Here is a 19183-nt window from a genome sequence, read left to right as displayed (position 1 = left end):
TGCTTTGTCATTATAGGGTATTTTGTGTAGATTGATGAGGGGGGGGAAATAATTCCATCCATTTTAGAATAAGCCTGTAACGTAGCAAAATGTTGAAAAAGTCAAGGAGTCTGAATACTTTCTGAATGCACTGTAGGCTACATAGCTCAACTTACTGTACAGCATTAGCCTAATATGATCCACTATTGCTAGCAACCCTCAGGAACAACTACAAAAAGAAAGAAAGGTAAACGGAATGGAATGTAAAGGAATGATGCCAAATGTACATATTCAAGGAAACAAACACTAAAGTGACAGTTATAAATGTTTGTGGAAATAACTGACGGTGGCTACCAATAGTGGCTAATACTTAACATGATACAAATTGTAAAAAAATAAATAAAAATAAAACGGAGAAAAGCCCGGCCATATAATTAAAACATTCTAGAGCTCATAAATCAATTTGGTAGGTTCGGCACTACAGAGGTTTATAGCTTGGGTCTCTAAATTTCAACCCGGCAAATTATGAGGACATACAATTAAAATTCTGAATAATGGCACAGATATTTATAGCTTTCTTCACTGTGGAAAAGGGGCCAAAATGCATATCATGTTAATATGATTTTCAGTTTGCTTCCATTTGGCTGGTTTCACATTAATCTCCAGTGATCACAAGGAAAAATGATCTAAAGCAATTGCTATTTGTAATTAAAATCCCCTTCTCCAAACGGATTACTCATTTACCTAGTTCTTATCAATTTATTCTACCATTCCAGTGTTTTACTTGCTATATTGTATTTACTTTGCCACCATGGCCTTTTTTTGCCTTTACCTCCCTTATCTCACCTCATTTGCTCACATCGTATATAGACTTGTTTATACTGTATTATTGACTGTATGTTTGTTTTACTCCATGTGTAACTCTGTGTCGTTGTATGTGTCGAACTGCTTTGCTTTATCTTGGCCAGGTCGCAATTGTAAATGAGAACTTGTTCTCAACTTGCCTACCTTAAATAAAGGTGAAATTAAAAATACGTTATAGTGCATGGAGAATGGTGTTATTTCTATCAGAAATAGTAGGTCTTTCCACCTGGAACCGACTGGTGCTCGACCTTATTCATGGTTTCCTCTCAAGTAAAGGTGGTGGAATTATGAGGGAGGGAAGTCGGGCAGAATACGCCGTATTCTGCCCATCACTGCCACACCTCCATCTATGACCTCCGGCCCAAATGAATAGCTGGCTGTCAGGCGTTTCCTCATGCTTATATTCAAGGTCAGATGATTGCATAGAAAGGGCATGAATTCCCCCCTAAGTGAAGAAAAATAATGACTCCCACACACTATGTACTTGCAAATCAAAAATTTTATTGACAAACGCAACTTTTCGGTCAAGACATACAGAAAAGGAAGTGAATTTATGGGATCACATGAACAGTGTGTGTGAAATAGCTTGTCTGGACTTCCTCAACTCAAAACCAAAGGGGTACTCCCGGGGCGAATGGCATTAATCTACGCAGTCCGGTTCCTGTGTGTGTGTTGTGGCTCGATTGTGTGTGTGTGTTGTGACTCTTGACTGTGTGCGTGTGTTGTGACTCTTGACTGTGTCTGTGTGTTGTGACTCTTGACTGTGTGTGTGTGTGTGTGTGTGTGTGTGTGTGTGTGTGTGTGTGTGTGTGTGTGTGTGTGTGTGTGTGTGTGTGTGTTGTGACTCTTGACTGTGTGTGAGGGGGGTTTTGGCTATAGCGCAAAGTTTTTTTATTATGGCTTTTTACCCACGAGACTCGGCGTGTGGAACGGGATGGAGACCTCATGACTGCAGTCTGGGGCGGCACGTCCCCTTCCTCCCCCCCCCCCCCCCCTCCTTCTCCTATCCTTCCCTCCTTCTCTCTTCTCTGTGTATCTCCTTTGTCTGATAAGAGGTTGGGCTCCACGCCCCACTCATGTCATGTGCTGCTCATCACCATCGCATGGCAACACACACAAGAACGTGTGTTGATGTCTCTGACTGGTAGTCTGTGTCTCGGGATGTATTTTGAATGTGAACTTCACATTTAGCATTTTGCTATCTCTGTGTGTGTGTGTGTGTGTGCGTGCGTGCGTGTGTGTGTGTGTGTGTGTGTGTGTGTGTGTGTGTGTGTGTGTGTGTGTGTGTGTGTGTGTGTGTGTGTGTGTGTGTGTGTGTGTGTGTGTTGTATCTAAGTGTTTTAGCATGTGGTAGCAGTGGACCAAGGAGCAGTCCTCTGAGTGGTGTTAGGTCCCTGTGAGTGGGTGTGTATGGTCTGGGTCACCGGCTTTTAGTACTGCAGGACCCCCACTCACCATTCATCTACACCCACGCCTTTCTCAATCCATCCTCTCTCCATCCATCTCTAGTCTCTATCCTCTATCTATCCATCTCTAATCTCGATCCTCTATCCATCCATCCATCTTCTCTCCATCCATCCTTTCCTGTGGACCAAGAAGCATTCCATCCGGTGATTGTTGCATGAGATACTGTATTACATTGACACACACACATACATGCATGAACACATTTACACACACACACACACACACACACACACACACACACACACACACACACACACACACACACACACACACACACACACACCTTCAGGGGACGTTCTCCTTGCTGTAGAACAAACAACAGGACAATTGTATTGATTTAATTAGCAAAAGCTTCTGTTCTAAAGTAAAGCATTTCAATGATTGGACTATAGCATTATAGGGTTATGAAATCCAATATCAGTTCTGGCCTCATCACCCTGCTACAAGCTGTGTCCAAACATCTCGCCAATAATGGAGAGACAGAGAGCATTGTTGATCTATCAGGTCAAGGTTGGGCTGCTTCTGGATCAGTTGGATTGATCTGTAGACATAAACATGTATGCTGGGCCCGTACACGCCTGTGATTGAGGGCTTTGGGAGTTTGTGTGTGTCCTCTGTTAAGGATCATTCGTCTATGTGTGCGTCTGGTGGGGGTTATTCATTGTGTGTGTGTGCGTATGTGCCCTCTGGTACAGGGTGTGTGTGTGCCCTCTGGTACAGGGTGTGTGTGTGCCCTCTGGTACGGGGTGTGTTTGTGTGCGTGCCCTCTGGTATGGGGTGTGTGTGTGTGCGTGCCCTCTGGTACGGGGTGTGTGTGTGTGTGCATGCCCTCTGGTACGAGGTGTGTGTGTGCCCTCTGATAAAGAGTGTTTGCGTGCCCTCTGGTACGGGGTGTGTGTGTGCCCTCTGGTACAGGGTGTGTGTGTGCCCTCTGGTACGGGGTGTATGTGTGTGTGTGTGTGTGTGTGTGTATGTGTGTGTGGTGTGTGTGTGTGTGCCCTCTGGTACGGGGAGTGTGTGTGTGTGTGTGTTTGTCTGTGCCCTCTGGCACAGGATGTGGGTGTGAATGCACAGAGAGCTATCAGCTACACATCACATTTCCCCTGTATTTGATGTGTGGGCTTTAAATGTACTCTTTCTACATGGCCTGTCTTTAACAAGCCCAGTGGGAATGGGCTTTCTCAGATAGTGCTTAAGCTCCTGCTAGGAATATATCTTGCCTCAGCGTGTGTGTCTGCGGTGTGTGTGGCTGCTAGTAGGGGGGGCATTCACCTCTGTGTGTGCGCCTGTCAGTGTGTGTGTGTGTGTGAGTAAGGAGCAACGGTCGTAACTCACAGTGACTGTAAGCAGAGGCCCTGGCAGGGTGGGACAGCTGTAGACCTGGCCTCAGCGGGGCTGCTGCGGTGCCGGTGGGCCCTTCTCCATGTCACACACAGACCACCAAGCCTCCCTCCAACTTGACACTGCTGCCTGCCAGAGACCTGCCTCAGGCCCACAGCACAGACCAGCTCAGGTAGCACATAGTCAAAACATATGGAGAAATAACAGCCAGGCTGAGAGAGAGGGTGAGAATGAAGGAGAGAGAGGGGTGGGGGGGTCAGAAGAGGAAAAGACAGGAGTATACATGTAGGTGAAGAAAGAGAGAGGTGGGGTGATAGAAAGAGCGGGGTAGAGGGGAAGGAGAAAGGTGAGAGTGAAAGAGAGTGGGGGAGATGGAAAGGTAGAGGGAGAGAGTTTGACCTATGACCCACAAGTTAAATATGTCCTCCCTCTTCAACCTGATCTCTTCAAGCTGTGTGGTCTTCATTTCCACCCGTCACTGGATGCTTCATGACCTTTAACCCAGCCTATATGGATAATATGTATACAGTGAGAATACATTCATTCAACGTTAATTCAACATTTTGGGATGGAGATTGCAAGAGTTGACTCAGTTGTGAAAGCATTTGAAAGGTAGTGTAAGGAGGATGTTGTTTTTACCTGACAACTGCAGCCGAAGTTTTGAATGTAGCAGAGACACATGCTACCTTAAGATGTTTACGTTGGCGGCAGTTGGTGTTCAGGTTGTTTACTTGCTGTCAATGGCAATTCCCTATTTGGTGGAGGTTGAGAAACTCCATGGAAGCCATCTGGTAAACCACTCTAAACAGGGCAGATGACATTGTTGTGTCATTGTTCAAAAACACATACAGCACAGTGAGTTTCCCTACTATATTCAAAATACTTTGTAGTCGACCGAGGATACAGTGCATGAACATCCAAACATCTCAATACATACTGGTTAAAATTATGTACTCCATCTTAGTAGGGAAGTAAATGTAGGGGACACTTTAGGAAGGGAAAGCAAGTGTCACTGTGTACAGTGCCTTCAGAAAGTATTGACACCCCTTGACTTTTTCCACATTTTCTTGTATTACAGCCTGAATTTAAAATGGATTCAATTGAGTTTTTGTGTCACTGGCTTACACACAATACCCCATAATGTCAACATGTCAAAGTATGTTTTTCTAAATTTGACAAATTAATTAAAAATGAAATGCTGAAAAGTCATCAACCTCTTTGTTATGGCAAGCCTAAAATAATTACAGGAGTAAAAATATGCTTGACAAGTCAAATAATAAGTTGCATAGACTCACGCTGTGTGCAATAATAGTGTTTGACTATCTCTGTACCCCACACATACAATTATCTGTAAGGTCCCTCAGTCGAGCAGTGAATTTCAAACACAGATTCAACCACACAAGACCAGGGAGGTTTTCCAATGTCTCCCAAAGAAGTGCACCTATTGGTAGATGAACATACATTTAAAAAATCAGACATTGAATATGTACACCCAGTCACTACATAAATACAGGCATCCTTCCTAACTTAGTTACCAGAGAGGAAGGAAACCTCTCAGGGATTCCACCATGAGGCCAAACAGTTACATAGTTTAATAGCTGTGGTAGGAGAAAACTGAGGATGGATCAACACTGTAGTTACTCCACAATACTAACCTGAATGAGAGGGGAAAGAAGGAAGCCTGTACAGAATACAAATATTCCAAAACATGCATCCTGTTTGCAATAAGGCACTAAATCCATGGCAAGACTTGAAAATGGCTGACTAGAAATGATCAACAACCAACTTGACAGTGCTTGAAGAATTGTGCAAATATTGTACAATCCAGGTGTGCAAAGTTCTTAGAGACTTACCCAGAAAAACTGATGCCGAAGGTGATTCTAACATTCATTTCATTTTCAAAAAATATGCTAAAATGTGTAAAGACATTGGGTTTTGTGTGTAGATGAGTGTGAAGAAAATCTGTTGAATCAATTTTGAATTCAGGCTGTAACACAGCGAAATGTGGAACACGTTGGGGGGTATGAATACTTTCTGAAGGCACTGTGTATATTTACTGGGCTCAGCGCAAAGCAACCTGGACCTGGGAGGGAGGGAGTAAACACGGACACACACTTCCTCAGGGCAACACACTGCACGGTGATCTATTGGAGTTGGGTGACAGATACTGAGAATGCCTGGGCCTAAATTCAGCCCTCCACTCCATCAGAAATATCCTTCCTCCCTGGCCAAGGTGAGGGATGTGTACACTTCTCTTGATGGCTGGGAGCAAGGCAAACAGGCCATGCAGCGTGTCACACTTAAATATCTCCCCCTGTCTGGCGAGAGGTACATACACATATAGGAATACGCACGCACACACACACACGCAGGTGCACACCGAGGTACATACACGAATAGAGGAGCATACATACAGGCAGGTGACAACATACTACACACACACAACACCATGGTGTGACCCACATACCAGGCAGCTGCATAGAAAAAGGGAGGAGAGCAGAGAAAAGCACCACTTCACTCCAGCCCCTTGTGACTCTACTATTGTAGTAAATCTCACCCAGCCATCCCATGTCCCACTCCACGCCATAGTAAACTGCTGCCTGCATGAGAGGAAAGTCCCGCCTTCATTTATTTGATCTATCCTTTGTTTAACCTGGCGAGTCCCACTGAGATGGTCATCTGGTTTACAAGGGAGTTGATTCTCTAAGCTCATGCTCTGTACAGTATAACAGACCTATACAACAGTAGTCAGTCAGCCAATCAGATGGCTATTTAACACACATGACCGGCCTAGATGCAGTTTCCAATGGGAAATGGTGAGCTTTCACTTCACTTCTCTCCCGCCTCTGCTGCTAATACTACTCTGTTCCCACCTCTAATTACTACGCCTTTTGAACAAACCAGAAATGAATCCATTTCATTCTCTTCGCCCAATTAAACCATCCATCCTCTTACTTACGCCCACCACAGGGTTACCTCTCTCTCTCTCTCTCTCTCTCTCTCTCTCTCTCTCTCTCTCTCTCTCTGAATGAGACTTGAGAGTAGTTTAAAGATTCTCACTACTCCGGTTGACTTCCTGGAAAACTAGCCCCACCGTGACTGTCTCGTTATCTTAATGCTAGAGTCCTAGAGTATCCCACAAAGCCGGGGCTCAGTCGGATCACAAGGCCATTAGACTGTCTGAACCTGAGGAGGGAGAGGAAAAGGAAGAGAGAGAGAGAATAGAGAAAGTGTGGTGTGTTCATGCTATCCTCTCTGTTAACCAGAGGGCATTCGAGGCTACATCACTACTCTGTATGCTAATTGGATGCAGCCTCTGTTACTCGGCAGCCAATCCCCCGTCAACACCTCCACAGACACCCAGGGTCGACATGTGTGTGTGTGTGAAGGTGTTTTCTGTCGGATATACAATGTCTTCAGATATACCCTTCCACATTTTGTTGTGTTATAGTCTGAATTCATAATGCATTCAATAGATTTTATTCTCACCCATCTACACACAATACCCCATATTGATAAAGTGAAAATATGTAATTTAGAAACGTTTGTATATGTATTGAAAATTAAATACAGAAATATGTAATTTACATAAGTATTCACACCCCTGAGTCAATACATGTTAGAATCCCCTTTGGCAGCGATTACAGTGGTAAGTAGTTCTGTGTAAGTCTCTAAGAGCTTTGCACACCTGGATTGTATAATATTTGCACATTTATTATTTTAAAAAATATTCAAGCTCTGTCGAGTTGGTTGTTGATCATTGCTAGACAGCCATTTTCAAGTCTTGCTATAGATTATCAAGCAGATTTAAGTTAAAACATGTAACTAGGCCACTCAGGAACATTCAATGTCATCTTGGTAAGCAACTCCAGTGTATATTTGGCCTTGTTTTAGGTTATTGTCCTGCTGAAAGGTGAATTTGTCTCCAAGTGTCTTTTGGAAAGCAGACTGAACCAGGTTTTCTACTAGGACTGTGCCTGTGCTTATCTCTATTCTGTTGATTTTTTATCCGAAAGAAACTCCCTAGTCCTTGCCGATGACGATCATATTCATAACATGATGCAAACACCCACCATGCTTGAAAATAGGAAGAGTGGTACTTCGTGATGTGTTGTTGGATTTTCCCAAAATATAACGTTTTGTATTCAGGCCAAAATGTTAACATTATTGCATGTTTTTAAGGTTTACTTTAGTGCATTATTGCATGTTTTTAAGGTTTACTTTAGTGCATTATTGCATGTTTTTAAGGTTTACTTTAGTGCATTATTGCATGTTATTAAGGTTTACTTTAGTGCATTATTGCATGTTTTTAAGTTTTACTTTAGTGCATTATTGCATGTTTTTAAGGTTTACTTTAGTGCATTATTGCATGTTTTTAAGGTTTACTTTAGTGCATTATTGCATGTTTTTAAGGTTTACTTTAGTGCATTAGTGCATGTTTTTAAGGTTTACTTTAGTGCATTATTGCATGTTTTTAAGGTTTACTTTAGTGCATTATTGCATGTTATTAAGGTTTACTTTAGTGCATTATTGCATGTTATTAAGGTTTACTTTAGTGCATTATTGCATGTTTTTAAGGTTTACTTTAGTGCATTATTGCATGTTATTAAGGTTTACTTTAGTGCATTATTGCATGTTTTTAAGGTTTACTTTAGTGCATTAGTGCATGTTTTTAAGGTTTACTTTAGTGCATTATTGCATGTTTTTAAGGTTTACTTTAGTGCATTATTGCATGTTTTTAAGGTTTACTTTAGTGCATTAGTGCATGTTTTTAAGGTTTACTTTAGTGCATTATTGCATGTTTTTAAGGTTTACTTTAGTGCATTATTGCATGTTTTTAAGGTTTACTTTAGTGCATTAGTGCATGTTTTTAAGGTTTACTTTAGTGCATTAGTGCATGTTTTTAAGGTTTACTTTAGTGCATTAGTGCATGTTTTTAAGGTTTACTTTAGTGCATTATTGCATGTTTTTAAGGTTTACTTTAGTGCATTAGTGCATGTTTTTAAGGTTTACTTTAGTGCATTAGTGCATGTTTTTAAGGTTTACTTTAGTGCATTAGTGCATGTTTTTAAGGTTTACTTTAGTGCATTAGTGCATGTTTTTAAGGTTTACTTTAGTGCATTATTGCATGTTTTTAAGGTTTACTTTAGTGCATTAGTGCATGTTTTTAAGGTTTACTTTAGTGCATTAGTGCATGTTTTTAAGGTTTACTTTAGTGCATTAGTGCATGTTTTTAAGGTTTACTTTAGTGCATTAGTGCATGTTTTTAAGGTTTACTTTAGTGCATTATTGCATGTTTTTAAGGTTTACTTTAGTGCATTAGTGCATGTTTTTAAGGTTTACTTTAGTGCATTAGTGCATGTTTTTAAGGTTTACTTTAGTGCATTAGTGCATGTTTTTAAGGTTTACTTTAGTGCATTAGTGCATGTTTTTAAGGTTTACTTTAGTGCATTATTGCATGTTTTGAAATATTTTTTTCTAAACGTAGGGCCTTTTCACTCTTTTCATTCAGGTTAGTATTGTGGAGTAACTACAATGTTGTTGTTCCATCCTCAGTTATCTCCTATCACAGCCAACTCTGTAACTGTGTTAATGGCATCATTGGCCTCATGGTGTAATCCCTGAGCATTTTCCTTCCTCTCCAAAAACTGCATTATGAAGGACCCCTGTGTTTTTGTAGTGACCGGGTGTATTGATACACCATCCAAAGTGTTATTAATACATTCACCATGCTCAAAGGGATATTCAATGTGATTTTTTTATTTTATGTATCTACCAATCGGTGCCCTTCTTTGTGAGGCATTAGGAAACCTCCCTGGTCTCTGTGTTTGTAATTCACTGCTCGACTGAGGGACCTTACACACAATTGTATGTGTGGGGTACAGAGATGAGGTAGTCATAAATCAATTATGTTAAACACTTATTACACACAGAGTGAGTCCATACAAATTATTATGTGACTTGTTAAGCACATTTTTACTCCTGAATTTATTTAAGCTTGCCATAACAAAGAGGTTGAATACTTATTGACCAAAGACATTTCAGATTTTCATTTTTAATTAATTTGTACAATTTCCACTTTGACATTACTTACTTACTGACTTTATTGTCCCCATGGGGAAATGTTGTTGCGGTGTCATGTACACATTTAAAGTGGCGTTTAAATACAAAACAACATTGACAATACAACTTTCATAACAGTTACATACCAAAAAACATTACAACATTTTTTTTTCAAAAGACTAGCCTGCTGGCCTTACTGAGTCGATAGGAACATTAGCCGGAGCTATTTAGGAGGGATATCACACCTGGCACAAATGATTGTCTAGTTCTGTTTTTCCTGCTGAGGGGTGCCCTATACCTGCGCCCAGAGGGAAGTAGTTCAAAGTCCGGGTACAGGGGGTGGCTTGGGTCTAAAATGATTTTGTGAGCCTTGCGGAGGGCCCTGACCTTAAATATCTCATCCAGGCCTGTTTGTTTGGGGTATTGTGTGTACGCTAGTGACACAACATCTGAATTTAATCCATTTTAAATGCAGGCTGTAACACAACAAAATGTGGATTAAGTCCAGGTGTGTGAATACTTTCTGAAAGCCCTGTATCAAAGTATTTAGAGAAAATACCTTTATATGGTGATGTCCGACACTTTTCAAGCGTTTCTCAGCCTTTGACAGAGGCTAACCTGGTTTAAATTGGTATCTCATAATTGAAAACCAATTATCTTATGTTACTTTAAAGGGCCTCGGTGTTAGCTTAGCTGGAAAGTGTTTCACTTGTTGGAACAGGTTATTTTTAGGCGAGTTCATGAACGAGGCAAAGTTGAGTTCAATTTACTGCACTAGATACATTTTTCTTCTCTCTCGCTCCGGTGAACGGAGACGAGTGTTTACTCAATACAACTTCTTTATTAACTTTATATATCTAAAATGGCCGTGGCGGAGGCTGCGAAAGCTTCAAAAGACTGCAGTCGTGTGGTGTGTTACATCATAAATATCCCCCTACTTCAGAAGATATCTACAGCCATATTCTAGAGATGGTGGCATGCATTGATGCAACAGTTGGCTACTGAATAAAAACCTATTTATTGAGAAGAAGGTGAAGACCATGAAGAGGAATAATAAAAGACGAAGAAGGCAGGGACCACCTGGAATGATCCAGAGCAGGCGGTCACATACCTTTTCTGAGTCGGATCAATTTCTGATGCAAGCCGAGATCTACCGTTCAACCGTTTTTTTTGTTGTTGTACATGATTTAAAAAACGTAGGGCAAGGCAACATTAACCTATTAAAAACGCTACTGTAGTAATGAGGTGTGTGCAGTAGGCTATAGGCCCAATACATTATCACTGCATATTGGCTTTGTTTCTCAGACCCTTTTTTACAATGATATTTCAACATTTAAGGTAGGCTATATGATCACACCGGTAATAGGTCATTTGTTGTATTATTGTGAGGGACCGCTGAATGAGCATACACTTCAGTCATTTTAATTTTACTAGGCTGGTGGAGCCTGCATCTGATGGTCAGTCTCAGCGGAGGGAGAGAGCAGCAGACTTAGGGTCCTCCTCTGACACTGTTCAAAAAGGGACACAGCCTTCAAATCAAATGTTATTTGTCACATGCGCCGAATGCAATGTGAAATGCTTACAAGCCCTTAACCAACAATGCAGTTCAAGAAATAGAGTTAAGAAAATATTTACTAAATTAACGAAAGTTTAAAAAAGTAATAAAATCAAAAAGTAACAAGAAAATTGCATAACAATGAGGCTATATACAGGGGACACCGTTACCGAGTCAATGTGCGTGGGTAGAGGTTAGTCTTGGTCAATGAGGCTATATACAGGGGACACCAGTACCGAGTCAATGTGCGGGGGTACAGGTTAGTCTTGGTCAATGAGGCTATATACAGGGGACACCAGTACCGAGTCAATGTGCGGGGGTACAGGTTAGTCTTGGTCAATGAGGCTATATACAGGGGACACCAGTACCGAGTCAATGTGCGTGGGTACAGGTTAGTCTTGGTCAATGAGGCTATATACAGGGGACACCAGTACCGAGTCAATGTGCGGGGGTACAGGTTAGTCTTGGTCAATGAGGCTATATACAGGGGACACCAGTACCGAGTCAATGTGCGGGGGTACAGGTTAGTCTTGGTCAATGAGGCTATATACACGGGACACCAGTACCGAGTCAATGTGCGGGGGTACAGGTTAGTCTTGGTCAATGAGGCTATATACAGGGGACACCAGTACCGAGTCAATGTGCGGGGGTACAGGTTAGTCTTGGTCAATGAGGCTATATACAGGGGACACCAGTACCGAGTCAATGTGCGGGGGTACAGGTTAGTCTTGGTCAATGAGGCTATATACAGGGGACACCAGTACCGAGTCAATGTGCGGGGGTACAGGTTAGTCTTGGTCAATGAGGCTATATACAGGGGACACCAGTACCGAGTCAATGTGCGGGGGTACAGGTTAGTCTTGGTCAATGAGGCTATATACAGGGGACACCAGTACCGAGTCAATGTGCGGGGGTACAGGTTAGTCTTGGTCAATGAGGCTATATACAGGGGACACCAGTACCGAGTCAATGTGCGGGGGTACAGGTTAGTCTTGGTCAATGAGGCTATATACAGGGGACACCAGTACCGAGTCAATGTGCGTGGGTACAGGTTAGTCTTGGTCAATGAGGCTATATACAGGGGACACCAGTACCGAGTCAATGTGCGTGGGTACAGGTTAGTCTTGGTCAATGAGGCTATATACAGGGGACACCAGTACCGAGTCAATGTGCGGGGGTACAGGTTAGTCTTGGTCAATGAGGCTATATACAGGGGACACCAGTACCGAGTCAATGTGCGTGGGTACAGGTTAGTCTTGGTCAATGAGGCTATATACAGGGGACACCAGTACCGAGTCAATGTGCGGGGGTACAGGTTAGTCTTGGTCAATGAGGCTATATACAGGGGACACCAGTACCGAGTCAATGTGCGGGGGTACAGGTTAGTCTTGGTCAATGAGGCTATATACAGGGGACACCAGTACCGAGTCAATGTGCGGGGGTACAGGTTAGTCTTGGTCAATGAGGCTATATACAGGGGACACCAGTACCGAGTCAATGTGCGGGGGTACAGGTTAGTCTTGGTCAATGAGGCTATATACAGGGGACACCAGTACCGAGTCAATGTGCGGGGGTACAGGTTAGTCTTGGTCAATGAGGCTATATACAGGGGACACCAGTACCGAGTCAATGTGCGGGGGTACAGGTTAGTCTTGGTCAATGAGGCTATATACAGGGGACACCAGTACCGAGTCAATGTGCGGGGGTACAGGTTAGTCTTGGTCAATGAGGCTATATACAGGGGACACCAGTACCGAGTCAATGTGCGGGGGTACAGGTTAGTCTTGGTCATTTGTAAAGTGACTATGCATAGATAATAAACAGCGAGTAGCAGCAGTGTAAAAACAAAGGGGGGGGGGGGGGGGGGTCAATGTAAATAGTCTGGGTGGCCATTTGATTCATTGTTCAGCAGTATTATGGCTTTGGGGTAGAAGCTGTTAAGGAGCCTTTTGGTCCTAGACTTGGTGCTTCGGTACTGCTTGCCGTGCGGTAGCAGAGAGAACAGTCTATGACTTGGATGACTGGAGTTTTTGACAATTTTAGTGGCCTTCCTCTGACACCTCCTGGTATAGAGGTCCTGGATGTCAGGAAGCTTGGCCCCAGTGATGTACTGGGCCGTACACACTACCCTCTGTACCGCCTTTGCTGTAGCTTTCTTTTATGCCTGCTATGTTATTGCAGACAGTCCTCCGATTGGTAGGCCTATAGTGTACTTGATTTGCGCCTTCAAACATATGAAATGGTTCAAAATGGGAACACATCGCATACCTGGAGCGCAGGGCAGCTGAATCGGGTGCACCTACCAACAACAGCGTGAGACAAAAAATAAAAAATAGGAACGCAAGGCTTATTGTTGGGTTTTTTACAGAAATATTTGGCGATCGACTAGGAATGCCTTGGAGATCGACCTGTTGATGACCACTGATCTAAAGAAAGCGTTCCAAAACAGGGTTTCAATGTAGAAGTTCTGTAAAGCCCCTTTACTCCACTACAAACTAAAAGGGAAGTCAAGGAAGTCAAAAGATCCTACTGGCAGTGTTGGAGTGTGAAACGGTCGGAGGATCGATGCCAGTGTCAACTCTAGACGTCACATGACCAAAAAAACAATGGCACAGTGTGTGACGCCTCAGATCCCGCAGAGCTATGTGCACAGGAACTGGCCAAGACAAAGACTTGTGGAATAACAAAAAGCAAAAGGGGCAGCGAAAGATGCTGTCCACAAAAGAAAAATACATTTAGGTGTCATGAAAAAATCACTTGCCCTCTTTGCTTACACATGGGCAGCACTGTTGATTTTGGAGTTGTATGGATGGCCAGGCCAAGGGTTTCCATGTCCTGGAATGAGAGAGTGGCTCCAAGAATAAGAAGGCACATCACTAGCTGCTGGGCAAGGGTCTTCTGAGGTCTGCCTTGTCACATTGTGATCCACAGACCTCAATCTGGTGCCAACATAAAACAGCTCTTTGTTCGGCCCTGGAGAACAGTTGCGCTACACACACATTTCCCCCCTGAAACGGACTATAAATGGATTTAGCTTCTCCTTCAAGACGAAAGGGTGTTTGCCAACATAAAGACCAAAGAGGAACAATCATGTTTTCTCTGTGATTTTGAAGGAGCTCCAATGACAGTTTTGAGAGGGGCGGAAGACCTTTCTAATGTAATGTAAGAGGGGTTTTGAGGAAGATGGATTTCCGGTCATGTCGTCCTATCAACTGAGCCAGGCTGGACAAGGAGGACTAGACCGTGGGTCTTCAAGCTGTAGCTTCATGCTGTGCTGTTGAGACCGACTGAGAAATCCCAAAGATACTTGAGAAACCATGAAAATCTCATTAAGTTCACCAGCCCCACTGTCACGACTTCGGCCGAAGTTGGTCCCTCTCCTTCTTCGGGCGGCGTTCGGCGGTCGACGTCACTGGCTTCCTAGACACCACCGATCTATGTTACATTTTCGTTTTGTTTTGTCTTGATCATACACACCTGGTTTCCATTCCATTAATGATGTTCCTTATTTAACCCTCTGATTTCCCTCTCTGTTTTGTGCGTTATTGTTTGTCATGTGGGTTCTCATTGTTCGTGCTTGGGATTATTATATTTGTTCCTTGTTGGAGTACATTTTGGATGATTACTCAGAACTGTGTCCTGCGCCTGACTCTGCATTTTTTCATTTTACCAACGTCCTCACACCCACTCACCAGTACTTGAAGACTGCAGGAGGCCATTTGAGGTAGCAAGGTTGTCTCCCCTTAGTCTTTTCCAACGTGCTGTGCAGAGATTTGAACTGTTGAGCATCTTTGCCTTATTCTGCGAAGTCCGTTTTAGCGTAAAAGCTATTAGATACTGAATGACAGGGATTTTGTGCATTCTTGCCAATACAGACCCCTGACAACATATAATTTACTGTGAATGCCTCATTCAACGGCCACAACCATATCTAAAGCATCAAGCATCATCAGACACATGCCAGTCACCCAACAGAGTGCTGTGTACATTGCACAATGCACGTCGGTGGCCTCCTGGTTTTGCAATGCAAACTAAGAGAGCCGGCGAGGTTTGCTAACATGCATCGTTGACCCCAAATTGCCAGAAAAAAACAACAAATCTGTCAGCACCTCCCCCATGGCTGGTTGGCGAGGACAAGGAGGGTGGAGAAGTACCTAAATGGTCTTCCATAATATTTGTGCTGAATGAGGCAGTTTCTCTGAAACTGGACCACGTTGGGCTTTGAGGACCTATATTCACAGAATGGAAACACACAAGCACTAAAGTTAGCACTGAATATGAATATGAGGTATGCATATAGGCAAACAAACTCACCATGACAAACACTGGAAAACGTTGGCCCGCCCATTAGTCTGCAAAGGATTCATTCTATGGTTTGTCGGCGACTCAGCGCATAAGCCTCCAGGCCAACAAGCAACTTGACATTCCCGTCCACATGAAACAAACCAAACAGTGAGTTAAGGAGCCGCCAGAAGTGCAGCATTAGTGTACACAGCCATAAGTCAAGAGATCTAATCAAGATCAAAAAATGGACAGGAGTCCTGATTAAAAAGGCAGGGAAAGCCTGGGACAAGTGTTTACCTGACCTTTCAACTCCTCCTCAACGCAGGCTCATTGTGCAACATTGGGCTCTGCGTCTTGGTTGTTTACAATGGTGATATATGGAGGCGGATTAAATTGTTCCCTGCTGTTAAAATATATTGGATTTGTTGATGCTGGTGGGTGGACTCTGTTTAGTGAATGCTCCAATTAAACACAATCAGGCTATTTCAGAATGATGGGGATTTACCAAGGCAGACCGTATTATAAACACTAACCAGGTGATTGGGAGAGAGAGACATTTAATGATGAGTAATTACTGGAGGAAATTACCATTATGGAGATGCAACACATGGTTAAGCCATGGCTAAGTCATTCTATTTACTCCCGGTTGTCCCTATCATAAAGTGTCTCAGAGTAGGAGTGCAGATCTAGGTTCAGTTTTTTTGCCTTTTAGACCATAATGAATATCATTGTATAGACAGGGGGGACCTGATCCTAGATCAGCACTGCTACTCTGAGACGCTTCGTGAATACGGGCCCAGACTCTCAGTAGCTGGTTGGCTGAAATCAGGTTGGAAGAGTTTGTTTATAAAGGGGCATACAGCGGAGGGTGAAGGTGTGCTCCACTTTCTCGCCCGACCTCTCTGCCTTTGTGTCGGAGTGTTTGTGCAGGATTTGAGTGCCTCTTCAAGTGTTTGAGCTTCATCAGTTAGGACAATACACTTTAATCGTGGCACCCATAGTCAGTGAGATCTAGGCCCATGCCGCCGCTGAAGGGAGCCTGGGCTCGTCCCATGGGTGTGGCCTTCCTGTCGTGTTGAGTCATGCATCACACAACATCAACTCCCCTTCATGGAGACACACACACACACCATAATCTCCCTCCACACTCACATCACACAATACATGCACACAACAATACATGCACGCACTGCACACAATACACACACCCAACACACACCAGCCCCCACCTGTCGGCTGACCAGCCCTCCACTGTTGGCCATTATCAACACCTGATTCACCACTCACAGCTCGGCGTCTTTAGGCCTGATGACTCACACTAGAGGGGGCGTATAGAGAGTCCGTATTGCATGTCATACAGGTAGTTCTCTCACCCCTCACATTCTCTTTCTGGAAATGTTTGTCATCATCACTCAATGAAGCTTTGTTATTTGAAAGGATTTCTCCAATGACAGAGCTGGAGGAGGAGCATCATCACTCAAGAAAGAAACAGGAAGAACTGGACAATAAACGGCCCAACTCACCTCCCCTCCCATCTAGATAGTCACCGGAGACACTTCCCAAATCTTCAAGACTTTTGTAATGGAACATTTTGATAGCATGCAATGCTTAATTACTTTGCTGGAGTTGCAGAGCTTCAAACCTGCACCGACTTGCTGTAATAGAAAGACGTAATTCATTCAATAAGAAGGGGGGCATGACTTTGTTTCAAAGTGCGAGGACAGGAATATACTGCTCTGTTCTGTTCCTCTTCAATGGAAACCAACGGCCCTTAGCCGTCTTACCACTGCCATTACCACTGTGTCTAAGGACAGACTTCTACAGAGCCTCAGAGCCTAGTAGAAGCACAGTGTCTGTCCTGTGATAGCTGTATGAGATTCCACATGCTCGGAGTAATTCCTCCCTCACTCCTTGTGCGGTGCGTGGCCCTGAGTCATCAGCCCAGCCAGGCCCCCACACTTTCCTTCACAGCCCCTCTCTGGCTGTGGCGAGGAGGACGGCGGATTCACCGACCAACCGAAGGATCACGATCCTCCCAGAGTGAACTCACTGAATAGCCTCCGAAGGCTATGACTCACCCCCACGGAGGAGCACTCCTCTCCGTCTCCTCCTCCAGCCAGCCTCCCCCTCTCAGACAGTTCTCCAACCCCACCACACCCCACCCCAACCCGGATCAGATCAGAATCCTTCGCCCGTCTGTCTGTCTGGCCTTTGGCACAAAGTCAAGAAACTGAAGGACATATAGCTCACTTGTCTGCATGTTAAACAATGGATACTGGGGAGATAATGACATCCTAAGGCCAACCTGCAAGGTACATAGCTATCATTATCAATCAAATTCAATCACATTTATTTCTAAAGCTCTTCTTACATCAGCTGATGTCACAAAGTGCTGTACAGAAACCCAGCCTAAAACCCCAAACCACAAGCAATGCAGGTGTAGAAGCACGGTGGCTACGAAAAACTGCCTAGAAAGTCCGAAACCTAGGAAGAAACCTAGAGAGTAACCAGGCTATGAGGGGTGGCCAGTCCTCTTCTGACTGTGCCGGGTGGAAATTATAACAGAACATGGCCAAGATGTTCAAACGTTCATAGATGACCAGCAGGGTCAGATAATAATAATCACAGTGGTTGTAGAGGGTGCAACAGGTCAGCACCTCAGGAGTAAATGTCAGTTGGCTTTTCATAGCCGATCATTCAGAGTATCTCTACTGCACCTGCTGTCTCTAGAGAGTTGAAAACAGCAGGTCTGGGACAAGGTAGCACATCCGGTGAACAGGTCAGGGTTCCATAGGCGCATAGCTATCATTAGTGAGGATGAAGATGTCTATAGTTCTGTCTGGGCAAAGTGTGCTCTGGTCTTTAATCATCCCACTCATCTAAAGAAGGGATTCTTAAACTTTTTCAGCCTGGGACCCAAATGAGAAATTCTATGTTTTCCTGCGACCCAAGTTTTGGAAAATATGCAACTCTATGTAAATATTGGTACATTTCATTGCCCATATGCCTAAAAACAAATGCAATAAAAACAAATAACAATGAAATGAAATATATATGTATTCCTCATTAAAAACACAGTTACATATCTGTCTAGGTTGGAACTGTTGTTACATATCTGTCTAGGTTGGAACTGTTGTTACATATCTGTCTAGGTTGGAACTGTTGTTACATATCTGACTAGGTTGGAACTGTTGTTACATATCTGACTAGGTTGGAACTGTTGTTACATATCTGACTAGGTTGGAACTGTTGTTACATATCTGTCTAGGTTGGAACTGTTGTTACATATCTGTCTAGGTTGGAACTGTTGTTACATATCTGTCTAGGTTGGAACTGTTGTTGCATATCTGTATAGGTTGGAACTGTTGTTACATATCTGTCTAGGTTGGAACTGTTGTTACATATCTGTCTAGGTTGGAACTGTTGTTACATATCTGTCTAGGTTGGAACTGTTGTTGCATATCTGTATAGGTTGGAACTGTTGTTACATATCTGTCTAGGTTGGAACTGTTGTTACATATCTGTCTAGGTTGGAACTGTTGTTACATATCTGTCTAGGTTGGAACTGTTGTTACATATCTGACTAGGTTGGAACTGTTGTTACATATCTGTCTAGGTTGGAACTGTTGT

At 43.4% G+C, this 19183-nt stretch overlaps 1 long non-coding RNA gene across 2 annotated transcripts; it reads right to left on the bottom strand.

Annotated features, from left to right (window-relative positions):
• Positions 1-1856: 1856 nt before the first annotated feature.
• Positions 1857-18682, bottom strand: LOC139370370 (uncharacterized). Of its 2 annotated transcripts, none has more exons than XR_011627132.1 (3): positions 15584-18682; positions 3646-4452; positions 1857-2427 (listed from the first exon to the last, which is right to left on the bottom strand). It is a non-coding gene; the product is annotated as an uncharacterized lncRNA (long non-coding RNA). The 2 variants fall into 2 exon arrangements; XR_011627133.1 differs by lacking the exon at positions 1857-2427 and having other exon boundaries at positions 3335-4157; positions 4291-4452.
• Between the last annotated feature and the right edge of the window lie 501 nt (positions 18683-19183).

The sequence above is a fragment of the Oncorhynchus clarkii genome, chromosome 17, assembly GCF_045791955.1.
Source record: "Oncorhynchus clarkii lewisi isolate Uvic-CL-2024 chromosome 17, UVic_Ocla_1.0, whole genome shotgun sequence".
Taxonomy (NCBI): domain Eukaryota; kingdom Metazoa; phylum Chordata; class Actinopteri; order Salmoniformes; family Salmonidae; genus Oncorhynchus; species Oncorhynchus clarkii.
This window is presented reverse-complemented; position numbering and strand designations above follow the sequence as displayed.